At 50.3% G+C, this 14,513-nt stretch overlaps 2 protein-coding genes and 1 long non-coding RNA gene across 3 annotated transcripts in view; 1 reads left to right on the forward strand and 2 right to left on the reverse strand.

Annotated features, from left to right (window-relative positions):
• Positions 1 to 14,513, reverse strand: part of LOC119849388 (zinc finger protein OZF-like) — an 875,044-nt gene that overhangs the window by 686,166 nt on the left and 174,365 nt on the right. The gene's annotated exons all lie outside the window — the stretch shown is intronic.
• The window catches only part of LOC119849382, a 167,972-nt gene that overhangs the window by 92,745 nt on the left and 60,714 nt on the right, over positions 1 to 14,513 (reverse strand). The gene's annotated exons all lie outside the window — the stretch shown is intronic.
• Positions 1,528 to 14,352, forward strand: LOC119849437. Its single transcript, XR_005290490.1, has 2 exons — positions 1,528 to 1,958; positions 12,433 to 14,352. It is a non-coding gene; the product is annotated as an uncharacterized LOC119849437 (long non-coding RNA).

Raw genomic sequence — 14,513 nt, forward strand, 5'->3', positions numbered from 1 at the left:
TGTAAAATGGAGAGTAGCCGCCCACCATTTGCCTATTTAGCCTTTGAGCTTTTTGTGGCAAGGAGACTCTGTCGCTGTGGGCATGTCTACGCTGCAGTTAGACACCAGCGGTTGGCGCGTGCCCGCTGACTTGGGCTCACACGGCTCAGGCTGTGGGGCTGTTTAATGGCGGTGTAGTTGTTCCGGCTTGGGCTGCAGCCCAAGGTCTGGCCCCCTCCCACCTCATAGGGTCCTATAGCCTGGCTCCAGCCCGAGCCCAGACATCTACACTGCAATTAAAGAGCCCCTTCGCCTGAGCCCCGTGAGCCGGAGTCGTTGGCAGGGGCCAGCGGCGGGTTTATAATGGCAGGGTGGAGATCGCCCTGGTGTCTGTTCATCCCCCGTTACAATGGGGGCCCTGATCTTGGTCAGTGTCTGTGCAGAGCCCTGCACCACAGGGGCCTGACCTCAGTCGGGGGCTCTGCAACCCCCAGCATTACAGGATCCCGGATTTCGTTTGGGGTCCCCGCAGCACCTGGCAAAACGTGGGTGAGGATCTCTGTCGGGTCCGTGCAGCGCCCAGCACACGGGGGGGGGGACCTGATCTCAGGCAAGGCCCCAGCCACCCTCAGCACCGTAAGAGCCCCGATCTCAGTCAGACCCTGGAGAGAAAAGGGGGAAGATTTTCAAGAATTTGCTGTCAGTCTTTCAGAGCTGAGGGGGAATCGGGGCCCAGACTAAGGACAAATCACTGCAGGCAAATGGGGGGCGGGGGGGCAGAGACCGTCTCAGGGAGGGGAGGGGGCGGGGGGTCACCCTGGCTGCTGTGCAGAGAAAAGGGGGCGGGGCGGGAGCGGCGGGGTCCCCAGGGGAGGGGGCAGCGGTAAATCCGAGGGGGTCTCAGCCCCCCCCCGCGGGTCCCCGGCTCTTCCCCCCCCCCGGCCTCGTCCGTGCTGCGCCGACATTTTCCCTCCGCCCCTTTCCCCAGGGCCCCCCCCACCGGGGCTCGTTCCGGTACCTGGAGGCTGCAGCGCCGCAGCGGGGCGGGCGGAGCCCGGGGCGGCCCCAGGGCGGCTCCAGCGGGGGCCGGGCGCGCGGGGGTTAAGGAAGGTCTCGCCCCGCGATCTGCGCATGCCCGGAGCGCCAACAGCCGCTTCCCCGGCCCCGCGAGACCCTGCCACGGCCCCGCGCGCGAGTCCGCCCCGGCCCCGGCCCCGCCTCCGCCTCCCTTGTCGGGCGTCACTTCCGCTCCCGGGAGAGTCCGGAACTACAACTCCCAGCCTGCCCCGGGGGCCGCTTCCGCCTCAGTCCCCAGTTTTAACACCCGTCTCTTCCCGGAGCCTCTGTTCTTCCTGGGGGCTCCACCGGCCTCTGCCGGGGGGGGGGGGCGGGGGTGAGTGTCTGTGTCCCATAACCCCCCCAGCCCCGATTGTGGGGCCTTTCTCTTATATAGGGTCCTATTACCCCCCCCCCCACCCCCAGCCCCGATTTTGGGGCCTTTCTCTTATATAGGGTCCTATCCCCCCCCCGTCCCCAGTCCCGATTTTGGGGCCTTTCTCTTATATAGGGTCCTATTACCCCCCGTCCCCAGCCCCGATTTTGGGGTCTTTCTCTTATATAGGGTCCTATTACCCCCACCCCCAGTCCCGATTTTTCAGTCTGATGCCTGGTCACCCTGCCCTGCCCCCTCTCTCTGCTGGGTAGGGGTGAGGGTCTCTCTCTTTCTCCCCTCAGCCCGCTGCCTCCTGGCTGCTCTGATGGGGTGGGACGGGACTGTGCCAACCACCTGCCTCCCCACTGATCGGCCCCCCTCCCCTGGGAACGATGGGGTTGTCAGCAGGCTGTTGCTCTTCCAGGGGCAGGTGACCGTCGAGGCGGTGGCTGTGAATTTCCCTGCGTCAGAGGGGACCGAGCTGGAGCCCGCTCAGCCCGCTGTAGAGACGTCGTGCAGGAGAGCTACGAGACTGTGACCTCGCTGGGTAAGGATTCCCGTCCCCTCGGCTCTTAGAAGGGGAAATGCAGAGTTAAGGTTCACGTCACCCCCACAATGCCACTCTCAACTCTGCCCTGGACAAGAACACACCCTTGTCCGCCTTTACTGACACAACCTACAACACTCAGCACGGAAATGAGGAATCCCTGTTCCTTCAAGTTTCACATGCACCTCTCTTTGTGTCACAGTCCCAGCTCTGCACAGCTGCTCCAACGATTCCCTCCACCGTTCATTTAAAGCTACAGCTGACACGGTGCACATAGCTGGATGATGTGCACATAAATGCTGGTAATCAAATCTGTACAACACAAACAATAGCATGTTCATTTTCTCATTCCTCCTATTGATTTTTCTCCAGTACATTTTAAGGCCAAGAGATATTATTAGGTCATCTAGTCTGATCTCTTCTATGATACAGGTCATACAGTTTCATCTAGTTACCATTCTAGTGAGCTGAATACTACATGTTTTGATGAAAACATCTTCCAGAAAGGCATCCAGGCCTGCTTTGAAGACTTCAGGAGATGGAAAATTTGCTAATTCCCTGGATAGATGGTTAACCTTTGCACCACCTTTACTGACCTATTCCTAGTGACATTTTCCAGCTCCAGGGTTAGGGGGTAGGGGCAGAATTAAGGTTGCATTGAAGGGGTGGCATGTTAGTTTAGTTCTTCATTTCCTGGTTTTCAGAGGTTTTTACTTTCACCACTGTACACATGCTGGAAGGGCATGAGGCAGCACTGGGAAACTTTAACTCTGCTCTAATGTAGTTTGTGGGCATTTAATTTCCTTGATTTCTTTTTAATGGACTTTTTTTGCCACTGTAACTGTGTCTACATTTCAGCTTTTGCCAGCAAACTATGTCAGATAGGGATGTGATTTTTTTTTTCTTCACACCAATAGTCAACAGAGCAATGCTCTTAAAACTCTGAATTAGCTGCCAGTCCAATATCTACATGTAGATTTGAGAGCACTTGAAAATCATGTTCATAAGACAAATGTTGGTATCAAGGCAAGACTTCGAAGAGAAACTCCTGCAGAGCGTAAGAAAAATCTGCAACGCACATTGTCAGAAAGTTGTCAGTGATAGGGCTCAGACTCAAATGCATGATATAGCTCAGGTTTAATGGCCATGGCATGTCCTCTTGAACCAACCCATTCCTGTGACAGTGAATGGCTGGATCCCTTTTAGCTTTAAAAGACCTTCATCTTGTTACTCAGGTGAATGTCAATCTCTTTTGGCTCATCATTTGATGATGGTGTAGGGAGGAGGGTTTTAGGTTTATTAGGAACTGGAGAACCTCTTGGGAAAGGAGGAACCTATACAGGAAGGATGGGGTTTGCCTAAACCAAAATGGAACCAGACTTCTGGCATGTAAAATTAAAAAGTTCATAAAGGGGTTTTTAAACTAGGGGCTGAGGGAACGACAATAGGTGTGAAGAAACGCATGGTTCGGACACACCCACTGAATGGGGATTCTGTATATCCTAGTAAAGAGGAGAGGATAGAAGTTCATAAAGTAGAGGTAGTAGCTGAAGAGAAACTGTCAAATGAAAGAGTCCTATTCAATTACATCACATGAAGGCAGACAACTAAATATTGACAGATTTGTTAGGTTGTGGTATACAAATGCAAGAAGGCTAAATTCTCAACTGAGTGTACTTGAATACCTGGTTTTAAATGCGGAGATTGTTTGTTATCATTCCAGCAAGTTCAGTAATACCTATTTTTATCAATGGGACATGGTAATATCACAATACAAAATATATAAGAATGAAAGAATAGGTTCTGCTTGTGGTTTTACCCACACAATGTAAAGCACCCCACCTCTACTCTGCCGAGGGCTGTGAGTGTAAGACATCTATCCTTACCCATGGGGCTTAAGAATAAACCTGGTCAATTTAAATACCAGCCCTTTCCCATGGGGCTCAGGGCTCTACAGGTCTACAGAACCTTTTCTCAGTGAAAGAGCCTTACGCAGCTGTGCTCTAACCATCTATTTATTAGCAACACACACAGAACACAAATACCAAACAACTTTCTTACATTCACCAATCCCAATATACAGACAGATTTCAGCCAATGGCCAGTAAGGATCCACTCATCTGGGGGTTCCCGAGTAGCAGCCGTGTAGTCTGTATTCGCAAAAAGAAAAGCAGTACTTGTGGCATCTTAGAGACTAACAAATTTGTTTGAGCATAAGCTTTCGTGAGCTACAGCTCGCTTCATCGGATGCATGGGGGTTCCCAACGCCCATGCACATCATGGTCATATAGTGGGTACAATGTTTTGCAGCTTCTTGTAACAGAAAGCTTCAAGCATGGACTTTCTCTCCCAGCCACGAGATTACAGTGGGGGTTGTTGAAATGCCCATAGTGATTCTGGGAGACCCAGCATACCCCTGACAGCCATGGCTCATGAAAACTTACACAGGACACCAGGAAAGCAGTAAGGAGTGGCTCAACAACAGCTGAGTAGGTCCTGGATGACAGTGGAATGTGCCTTTGGCAGATTAAAGGCGCGCTGGTGATGCCTTTATGGAAGGTTAGACCTCAATGTGGATAATATTCCCATGGTCATAGCCGTGTGCTGTACGTTGCATAATCTCTATGACGCTACGGGTGAAAGGTTTGCTCGTGGGTGGAGTGCTGAGGCAGAATGCTTGGCCACTGATTTGGAGCAGCCAGATACCAGGGATGTCAGAGGAGACCAGAGGGGAGCTATTCAAATTAGGGAGGCTTTGAGGCAGCACTTTGACAATGACCTCCAGTAACATATATCTCTTTCTAAGTTGCTTCAATGTTATATGCCATGTTGTTTTCCTTGGGGGCAATGGTGACATTTGGGGCCTTAGATTCCTGTAATAAAGTGATTAAAATGCCTATGAATGTATTGGCACTTCCTGCTATCTCATCGTATAGAAAAAAAAAATAAGGAGGATTTACCATTATAAAAGTTTGCTTTCATTACACAAGAAACTCGCACACAAACGTACAGTTGCTTGGCAGGAAAGGAGGAACTAGGGAAGGCCAGACTCTCACAGCTGTGTGTAGGTCCAGCTCTCATTGTGAAAGTTGTTCAGGGCGTGGAGTGAAGGAGAAACTGAGACGTCACAGAAGGTGGAAAGGAATGTGTGGGTGGAGTTGGGGGGACAGGGGAAAGAGTTCTGAATGTGTTGCAATGAAGGTCTAGCACTGATCTGCTGACGCTGCAGCTCTATTAAGGACTTCAGCATCTGTGTTTACTCCTCCATTACTTTAATTATCCGCTCAGTAGCATCCTTAACAAATGCATGATTCTCTTTTCTATCCTGCCGTTCAGCTTCCCAGCACTGCTTTTGTTTTCTTTTCTCTGCACTGGAGGACTGCATGACCTCCCGGAACATGTCATCTATTCTGCATCTTGGGCCCTTTCTCATCTGGCGGAGAAGCTCGGCCGAGGTGCGTGGGGTGTTTCTGAAGACCACATCTGGTGAAGCACAGGGGACAATGAACAAAAGCAGGATTGTTAAATTCATGCACAGCATTGAAACATTTCTGTTAACACAACATTAGCAACATTGCCATCACTTTCTCACTGATCCTGGCAGGCACACATCTCTGTGAACACCCAAAGCATTGTGAGTGTTGGCGGAGGGGAGAGCCCCTCATGGGGAAAAGAGCACACACTCTTTGCAAGGGTTGTCGTGCAGCATTCTAGGGAACAAATTCTAAAATTCTCGCACAATGGGGGAAGGAACAAAGCTGCTCTGCCATGTAATCTTTGGCAGAGGGTTGCCAATTGCCTCCAGGAAACTTTCTTGTCAAGAGCCCTTACAGGCCAGACTTGGTAGGGGGAGGGAATCATAACCCCGACATGGTGGCCAATGCTGGGGAAAAAGGGTCCTGCCAGCTAGAGCCTGAGGGCATGTGGCCACCGACAGAGCAAGTGTCTGACCCGTGGCATCCCTGCACCACAGGCAGGACCCCAGGAAGGAGGCCTGGAACATGTGAGAGAGAGACGGTGAACTTCCCTTATGCTCCAGAGACTGCTCTTTCATAGAATCATAGAATATCAGGGTTGGAAGGGACCCCAGAAGGTCATCTAGTCCAACCCCCTGCTCAAAGCAGGACCAAGTCCCAGTTAAATCATCCTAGCCAGGGCTTTGTCAAGCCTGACCTTAAAAACCTCTAAGGAAGGAGATTCTACCACCTCCCTAGGTAACGCATTCCAGTGTTTCACCACCCTCTTAGTGAAAAAGTTTTTCCTAATATCCAATCTAAACCTCCCCCATTGCAACTTGAGACCATTACTCCTCGTTCTGTCATCTGCTACCATTGAGAACAGTCTAGAGCCATCCTCTTTGAAACCCCCTTTCAGGTAGTTGAAAGCAGCTATCAAATCCCCCCTCATTCTTCTCTTCTGCAGACTAAACAATCCCAGCTCCCTCAGCCTCTCCTCATAAGTCATGTGCTCTAGACCCCTAATCATTTTTGTTGCCCTTCACTGTACTCTTTCCAATTTATCCACATCCTTCTTGTAGTGTGGGGCCCAAAACTGGACACAGTACTCCAGATGAGGCCTCACCAGTGTCGAATAGAGGGGAACGATCACGTCCCTCGATCTGCTCGCTATGCCCCTACTTATACATCCCAAAATGCCATTGGCCTTCTTGGCAACAAGGGCACACTGCTGACTCATATCCAGCTTCTCGTCCACTGTCACCCCTAGGTCCTTTTCCGCAGAAGATAGCCTGTGCCACAGAATGAGATTACGTGTTTTCCTCTAGCCTTTCCCATTTTCCTTATTTTTTAAATTGATTGCTCTTTAATAAATTGTATTTGCTTGCTTGAAGTACATGCAATGATTAGTGGCTCAGGGAAGAGTCCAATGCGGAAAGAGTACCACAGAGTGGGGACACCCTAGTCCCTGGTTCTAACTGACCACAACAAGATGGGGGTCGAGCCCGCCCCCAGGAATCCTGGTCCCAGCCTTGTCAGGGTTATTAGGACTCTGCCACACATGAGGGTAGAAAGAGAGTCCTCAAGGTCAGGCAGGCTTCTGGGTAAGGGAGTGAGGACTCAGATCCTTTAGCTAGCCAATTCCACTGGGATAGTGTATAAGCCAGGGAAGTTTCCCACAGTAGCAGGACCATACCCCCCTTTCACTTGCACTCTGTACTCATTGCTTCTCCTGCTCTCCTTCCTCATCTCTGCTGCTCTCCCTCTGGGCTCTCTCAGCACCTGGCCCCACAGTGCTTCCTGCCAGCTGGAGACTGCACTTTGTAGGCCTGCTCCTGTGGATCTCTCTCCTGATTCCTGGGACTCAGCAAGAGAAAGGGGCCTTTCCAGGAAATTGCCAGGGATTCCAGGAATCTGTGTGTGGCTCTGGACCCCACCAGGACTCATTTGGCTCCTGGCACAAAAGGCAATTTAAAAGCTAGCTGCCCAGACAGGCTCAAACCCCAGACCTTCGCTTTAGGAGTAGGATGCTCTACCAAGTGAGCTAGCTGGGAACTTAGCTTTTTGTGCAAAGAGTGTCTCTGCCCCATCAGTAGATGACCCAAGAAACGCGGTTTCTGCCGTTTCTAAAGAAGTGCTTGGGGAGGGTTTCTCGTGTGACTGAGTGGCCTACCCAATAAGGCACCTGACGTTGGATCAGGTGATCGAGGGTTCGAGTCCCTTCAACGTTCTGCTTGTGCAGTTTTCCCTTTTTGCTGGAAGTGCTGCTCCCTTCAGGGCTGGAACCTCTTCTTGGCCACTCAGGCCAATGCTCTGGCTTCAGCTAGAGCCCCGGGAAGGAGTTGCGGGTAGGTCTTCCAGTCTAGCCTTTGCTATTCCTGACTTGCCAAAGACACTGGGTAGATACCCAGTCTAGTGTGTAAAGCAGTTTCCCTCTTCCCAGTGTGTACCTGTCCCTGTGCTTGAGGGGGCTTGCTAAATAGCATCTTTTGAACCTGGGTTTTTTGCTTTTTCTCACCAGCTGGGGAAAAGCCTCTTGGGGAAAAAAAATCTCCTGCCCCACTACAAAAGTGAGCACCTTGAGTGGGAACAGTAAGAGGCTGCACCAGGGGAGTGGCCCTGCTTTCCTACAACATTCTGATGTTGGCCACAGAGCATCAGCAGCCACCCCACATGCTGGTCTGCGGGTGGCCTTTAGTGGGTGTTTGGCATGCCAAGGAGCAGGCTGGCTGGGTGTCTTTGTGGCCGTCAGCTGGCCATGCATAGGCATGGTTCTCCTCGCCCTTGGTTCCTCTGTAGCTTTTAAGCCTTCCCTTGGAGCTGTCAGCACCAGCCGCCTGTGCTCTAGGTGCCCAGAGGAGGAAAGGTGTGGTGGGCTCCAGCCTGGGACTCTTCCTCCCTCCTGCCTAGCCCTGACTACGAAGCCTGGCTCTGGCACTCCTTTCTTTGAGCACCATGTGGGCAAGAGGAAAAGTGTGGCAGCAAGCACAAGGGCCAAACTTGTGGGCATCAGGTGAAGCAGCGAGAATCCCAACCATCAGGTCAAACCACAGGACTGCAGGCATCGGTAGCCAGGGTGGCAAGTTCTAGAGGCCCAACCCGCTGCGACCATCCCCTCACGCCATCCCGAGCGAAGACCTGGCTCTAGTGGGCGAGAGTCACCCAGCAGGAAGGAAAAGATTCACTCTTTCACAACTGGAGTCAGGGAAGGTGAGCATTTCAAGCGTCAGGGCTTTGCCACAAGCAAAGAGGAGGTCCCACTGAGATTTGAATTTAGATTGCAGGAATCAGAGTGCTGACTGTTACACCATGGAACCAGCTTGTGCTATTTTCTCTGGACATCTGTGACCCTCATGGGGCTGGCTTGCATAAGGGGATTGTAGGCCCCTTACTAAAACTCAGTGGGGTTTTTTGGTTGGCTAGTTCCCGGTAGAAAAGGAAAGGAATAGGGTCAATGGGAAATCAGGACCCTGAGACTGACAGTCCCCAGGAGCAGTGGGGAGAGGCCGAAACTCCAAGTTTGCCTGACTTTGGGGTGGAGTCTCTGTCCTGCCCACTCAGCACTGGCCCTGGGGTCTCTTTGGCCCCTGGTGCCTGCAGCTCCTGGCCAGGGGCAGCAGAGCCTGGGACTGGGTCCAGCTGGAGAAAGTGGCACAGGGAGTGCTTATGAGGCACAGAGAGTGTTTCAGTGAAAGTCTGTCCCTGGACCAGCCCCACCGGGCCACAGCAGCAGCCTGGAGCTCAGCCTTGTATTGGAGGCAGCAGCACCAGCAGTGTCTCCTACTATACAGAGCCCCACCTCCAGGATCTGCCTCATGGCTCTTTTCCTGCCTTCCTTCCTACCAGCCCCCTGCTACTCCAGCCCCTTCCTGGCTCCTTCAAGCCCAACCCGAGCTGCAGCTGCCACATTCACCAGGCCAGGGACTTTCTGAGGTGGGAACTAGCCCCATCTCTGCTCCTCCTCCTGCCTCTGTGTTTCCCAGAGCTGCTGCAGGGACTGACCGGGACCCAGGCTCTCGCTCCTATTAGCGCTCGCAGGGGCCAATCCAGCTATGGGAGAGTGAGCGCCCCTGGGAGCAGGGAAGTGACCAAGTCTCCCTGCCAGAGGGTGGGGGGAGGGGAAAGAAAGGGAAAATGAAGAGACTGAAAGGGGATAAGGAGAAATAAGTGGGGAAAGCAGTGCCCAGCTCTTTTGTCCTGCATCATCCCTGAGTAGATTGCTCCTGGGGTCTGGGTAAATATCTCCAGGGTCTCCCAGATCTTCCTACCTCCCAAGGGAATGCGCATAGGTGTCTCCTTCCTGCCAGGCGTGATTACAAGCAGCTGTAGGTATCACCCTTATGCCACAATTTGAGAAAGACAGCAAACCTTGGGAACATGCGTCTGTATTTACAGTCCAGTGTTACAATCCCTGATCCAGGAGGTGTTTGTTCTATACTCCTGCTGAATGGGCACAGAATGGGGCAGCAACAGGTTTGTATCAGTTTTTGTTGCTGCATATTCCTTAACTTAGAACAGCATGAAATGAAGAAAATGGAGATTCAATTAAAGGGAAATATACAAATAAAAATTCCAGCCCCAGTTGCTTATTGAAAGAAATGACTCAATATCCCAGTTACATGTTTTCTTAACATGAATAAATCCAAGAGCACACATCACTATGGCTAAATGACTATTGACAGCACTCAGCTAAGGATTAAACAATACAGTTATAAAGTTCAGGTCAAATCAGTAAATCAATGAGTTAACAAGGATATTAAGTTGGAATCAAGTCATCGATTTAGTCAAACCATCAGATTAATACAGCAGAAAATCAACACTTATAAATCCTAAAAGGGCAACACAAGAAGGCAGGTTCATATTTAGTGATGCCGAAACCCCAATCAGAAATTTTTACCCAGGTAGTGCAACCCAGATTTAGCCAGCTGAATATTTCAATACCAAAACCAAATTATTGCTTATATTTATCCTACAACCTCAAAGCTAATTAGTTTTCTCCTTAGATTTCACTATTATGTAGCTAATACTTCAACTTGCCCTCTCGCCCCAAATTACATACAGACCTTAGAGAGACATTAGCAAAAGAAGTTCAAACAGCTCTCGCTAAACAATACATATCTGACAGCTCAATTCCTTGCAATGCTTCCGTAGCATGCATTCAGTCATTTCATAGGGCAGAGTTTGAAGGCTATTAAGATTTGGGGAACTACTCTTCCTAGTATCTTCCCTTTGTAGATTTCAGAGGTGTTCACACACACACACACACACACAGTTACATCCCAATCTAATAGAAAGGCTGCGAGGTCTCCAAGTTCATAAAAAGAAACAGACAAAAAATAGAAAAAGAAACAAAACGTTACTAAGATTATAAGTGGTTGGATCTTTGCACCTCTTTGTCTTTTGATTCACCTGGATCAGGAACTGTAGCTGCAGTTTAGGAACCAGGTAATGGCATAGATGGTCCAGCACTTTGGGCTAGCAGGCTTTTCAGGTACAGGGAAAGGCTGCATAGCCTGTCGACGTTGTGCTTCATTCCCCAGAGGGGATCAGTTCTGGGATCCTGGCAGTCAGTCTCTCTGAGGTTATGTCTAAATTGGCAGAGTTACAGTGCTGGAAGTTACAGTGCCACTGAGCGAGCACTGAAGGGAAACCACTATTGTGTGTTCACGCTGTCAGCTGCCTGCACAATAGTCTGTTCACACTTGCGGCACTTACAACAGTACTTGGAGCGGTGAACTCTGGGCAGCTATCCCACTGAGCACCACTTCGTCTTCTGCTGCTAAGAGTTGTGTGGAGGGAGGTGTTTCCTGAGCCCAAAAGCGGCATTTCACTGTGGTCAGCACCTCCGTGAATGCCCCGTGATGCATTGCTTCGCATCTCGGCAATCCCTGTGCTTCCCTCCACATTTGGTGCCATCTTTCAATGATCTGTGCACTGCGCGCTCTGCCTATTTGGTCTGTAGGAATGGATCCTGAAGTTACTAATACGTCACAAATGGCAGTGGAGACATTCCTTAAACTACAAAGGCAGAGGACAGGTTTCAGAGTAGCAGCCATGTTTGTATTGTATTGTATTGTCTGTATTCGCAAAAAGCAAAGGAGTACTTGTGGCACCTTAGAGACTAACAAATTTATTTGAGCATAAGCTTTTGTAAGCTACAGCTCACTTCATCGGATGCATTCGGAAGGCAGAGGAGTTAGACATTGATATCGCCATCATATGCAACCTTCTCCTTTGGAGTACAGTGCAGTGGGTACTGTACTTCAGCAGGGCTAAACTGCAGCGGGACAGGTGTTGAGTGCAGTGGACATTGGGAGTCCACAGGGCTGGACTGTGATGGGGCAGGAGTGGAATACAGCGGGTACAGACTGGAGCCAGGAGGTTTATAAGAGTGTGTTGTTGGTGTCAGGGGGGTGTATGGGAAAGAGTTTTCTGACAGCGGCTGCAGATGAGGGCAGGTGTCAAGCTGCTCAGTTTGCAGTGCTAGTAGCACCTGGAGCATGTCTGCTTGGCACTACATAATGTTTAAAAGCTGCTCCATGGCTTCATTCTGGTGGAATGTGTTCTCCTTTCGGTCCTTCTTCTCACCATCTGGCCACTCCTTCAATTCTTGTTTTTTGGCCGCAGAGTGCATCATGACATCATGCAGAAAGTTCTCTTTAGTTCTTGATGGCCACTTTCTAATTCTGCGTAGCCGTTCAGCCGGCGATAAGAAAGAGGGAGGCTGAGCTCCCAAGGTCATATATGTGAAGCCAGCATTTTACAGAAGCAGTATTGTTTGCAACACAGAGACCACTGATGCAGTGATTTGAAACTCAGCCACTATTCACATATGTGTCACTAACTGGCTGAACCCAGGCAAGCACACGAGCCACAAGACCCCCAAAATGGTGAGTAACCACAGGGACAGGGGAAATCACTGTCCCAGAACAATACTGTACACTGGGCATGTTGCTCTTGGGGAGAGACAGCACTGTAGGGAAGGCTTAAAAACATTCCTGTTTTCACATTTTCCACAGGCTGTGTTCATTATGGAAGATATCTCGCTGCTGAGGGTGAGCATGAGAGGGTCTTCTCCAAGACTGCGGCATCCACCCTGGCCCTTAAGTGGCTCACCTGTGTGAAGCAATCGTCTCCCCCACTCCTCCCCAGTGACGGCAGAGTGGCATGGGAAAGTTACCCTTAATGGGGCAAGAGACAAAGCAGTTCTGCCAAAAAAGCTGTGGCAATGGATTGCCCAGTATCTTCAGGAGAGATTCATGGAGATCTCAGGGGCAGATTCCAGTGAAGTGAGGGAGTCAATCATCACCCTATTCCGCCGCTCAGACTACGCATGTGGTGGTACGCACATTATACAGACACAAGCCTGCTTTCTGCAACCCTCCTGCCCCCAAGAACTCACTTCAGCGATTCCCAAAATCAAAGTCACTTACCAGGGGCCTCCTCTCCTGTTTGCACTTCACCAAGCTCTGACAGCTGTGACTGGCTAGCCTCCTCCGGGGTAGAGAAGAACTCCTGGCTACATGCATCTCTGACCTCTGACTCATCATCTGCCTCTGGGTCTCCCTCCACCTTCATAGCCTCATCCTAACTCGGTCCACTCCTCCTGGCTCAGTCCATTCTCGACTGGCAAGTGAGCCACCGAAGTATCCACAATGGACTTCACAGTTGAGGTGGGGTCACCACCGAGTATCACATCCAGCTCTTTGTAGAACCGGGAGCTTGTGGGTGCAGCACCACAGTGGTGGTTTGCCTCCCGCACCAAGGAGTAGGCCTTCCACAGCTCCTTCACTTTCACCCTGGATTGCAGTGTGTCCCCGTCATGGTCCCTTTCTCTCATGCATCGTGAAATCTGTCCATACGTATCCTATGGCTGGAGAACAGCTGGGAGTGGACAGCCTCCTCTCCCAAATGCTGATGAGGTCCAGCAGCTCAACATTGCTCCAAGCTGGGGATCGCCTGATGCGTGGAGCAGGTGTGGTCACCTGGAAAGATGTGCTGAGACCACTGCATGCGTCACCGAGCACACAGGAAGAGGAATTTCAAAATTCCCAGGGAATTTCAGGGGTGAGGTTCACAGTTGGTCACCTGCGGGTGGTGCAGTAGAGTTCAAACCGAAGACCAGAGAGGCAAGAACAGGGATTGTGGGACATCTCCTGGAGGCCAATCGCAGCGCTGTAATCGACCAGGGTATCTACACTGGTACTACGATGCTGTAGTCTTTGCACAGAAAGCTCTATATCTCTCATTGGGGTGGTATTTTTACAGCACTGCAACTTCACAGTTTCTGCTCACTAAGTGGCTTGGCAGTATGTACACCGTGGGAGTTACACTGCAGAAAGCTGCTTTACTGCAGAAACTTGCCAGTGTAGACCAGGCATAGATGGCTTACTTAAGAACGCAAGACTGGTCATAATGGGTCAGACCAATGGTCCATCTAGCCCAGTGTGCTGCCTGAGAGTGACCAGTGCCAGATGCATCAGAGGGAATGAACAGAACAGGCATGTTGATCTGCAAGGTGAAGGTCTGTCACTCTTACCTTTAACATTATTGTTGTTGATTCCTACTTATCCTATCTTACCACCCCTCCCCTGAGGTCTCTGAACAAATCAGGTGTGAACCACTCCTTTGATACAGACCTGTCCCAATCCAGCTGAATTGAGGCACACTTTGGGCCAATGTTATTTTGGAAAAGGCCTGCTTAACCCAGCAGGTTTCTCAAAGTATCTGTTGCTGTGAACTGCATGTAGTGTGGATGTGTGAACCCCAAAGATATCAAACATGAAAGAAACACAAGTCCAGCTTTGGGGAGGTTTCCAGAACCAGGCCTCGGGGTTTAACAGCTGTACTCAAAAGGCAAAGGGTCCTCAGCACCTATAAAAATAACTCGTTGAAAAATGTAAATTAAATAAATAAACCAAACCAACCAAAAAAAAAAACAGAAAAGCTACCAACACACATCCATCACCATTTTAGATTTTGACATCTTCTGCCTGATGTGACATCTTTGCTTTGCAAACAAGAGACCTCGAGAACTGGGTATAAGGCTATACACATCTTGTCTTAAGTAATTTTCCTCTTAATGTAAGATTTATTTTAA

The sequence above is a fragment of the Dermochelys coriacea genome, chromosome 28 (assembly GCF_009764565.3).
Source record: "Dermochelys coriacea isolate rDerCor1 chromosome 28, rDerCor1.pri.v4, whole genome shotgun sequence".
In the NCBI taxonomy this organism is placed as follows: domain Eukaryota; kingdom Metazoa; phylum Chordata; order Testudines; family Dermochelyidae; genus Dermochelys; species Dermochelys coriacea.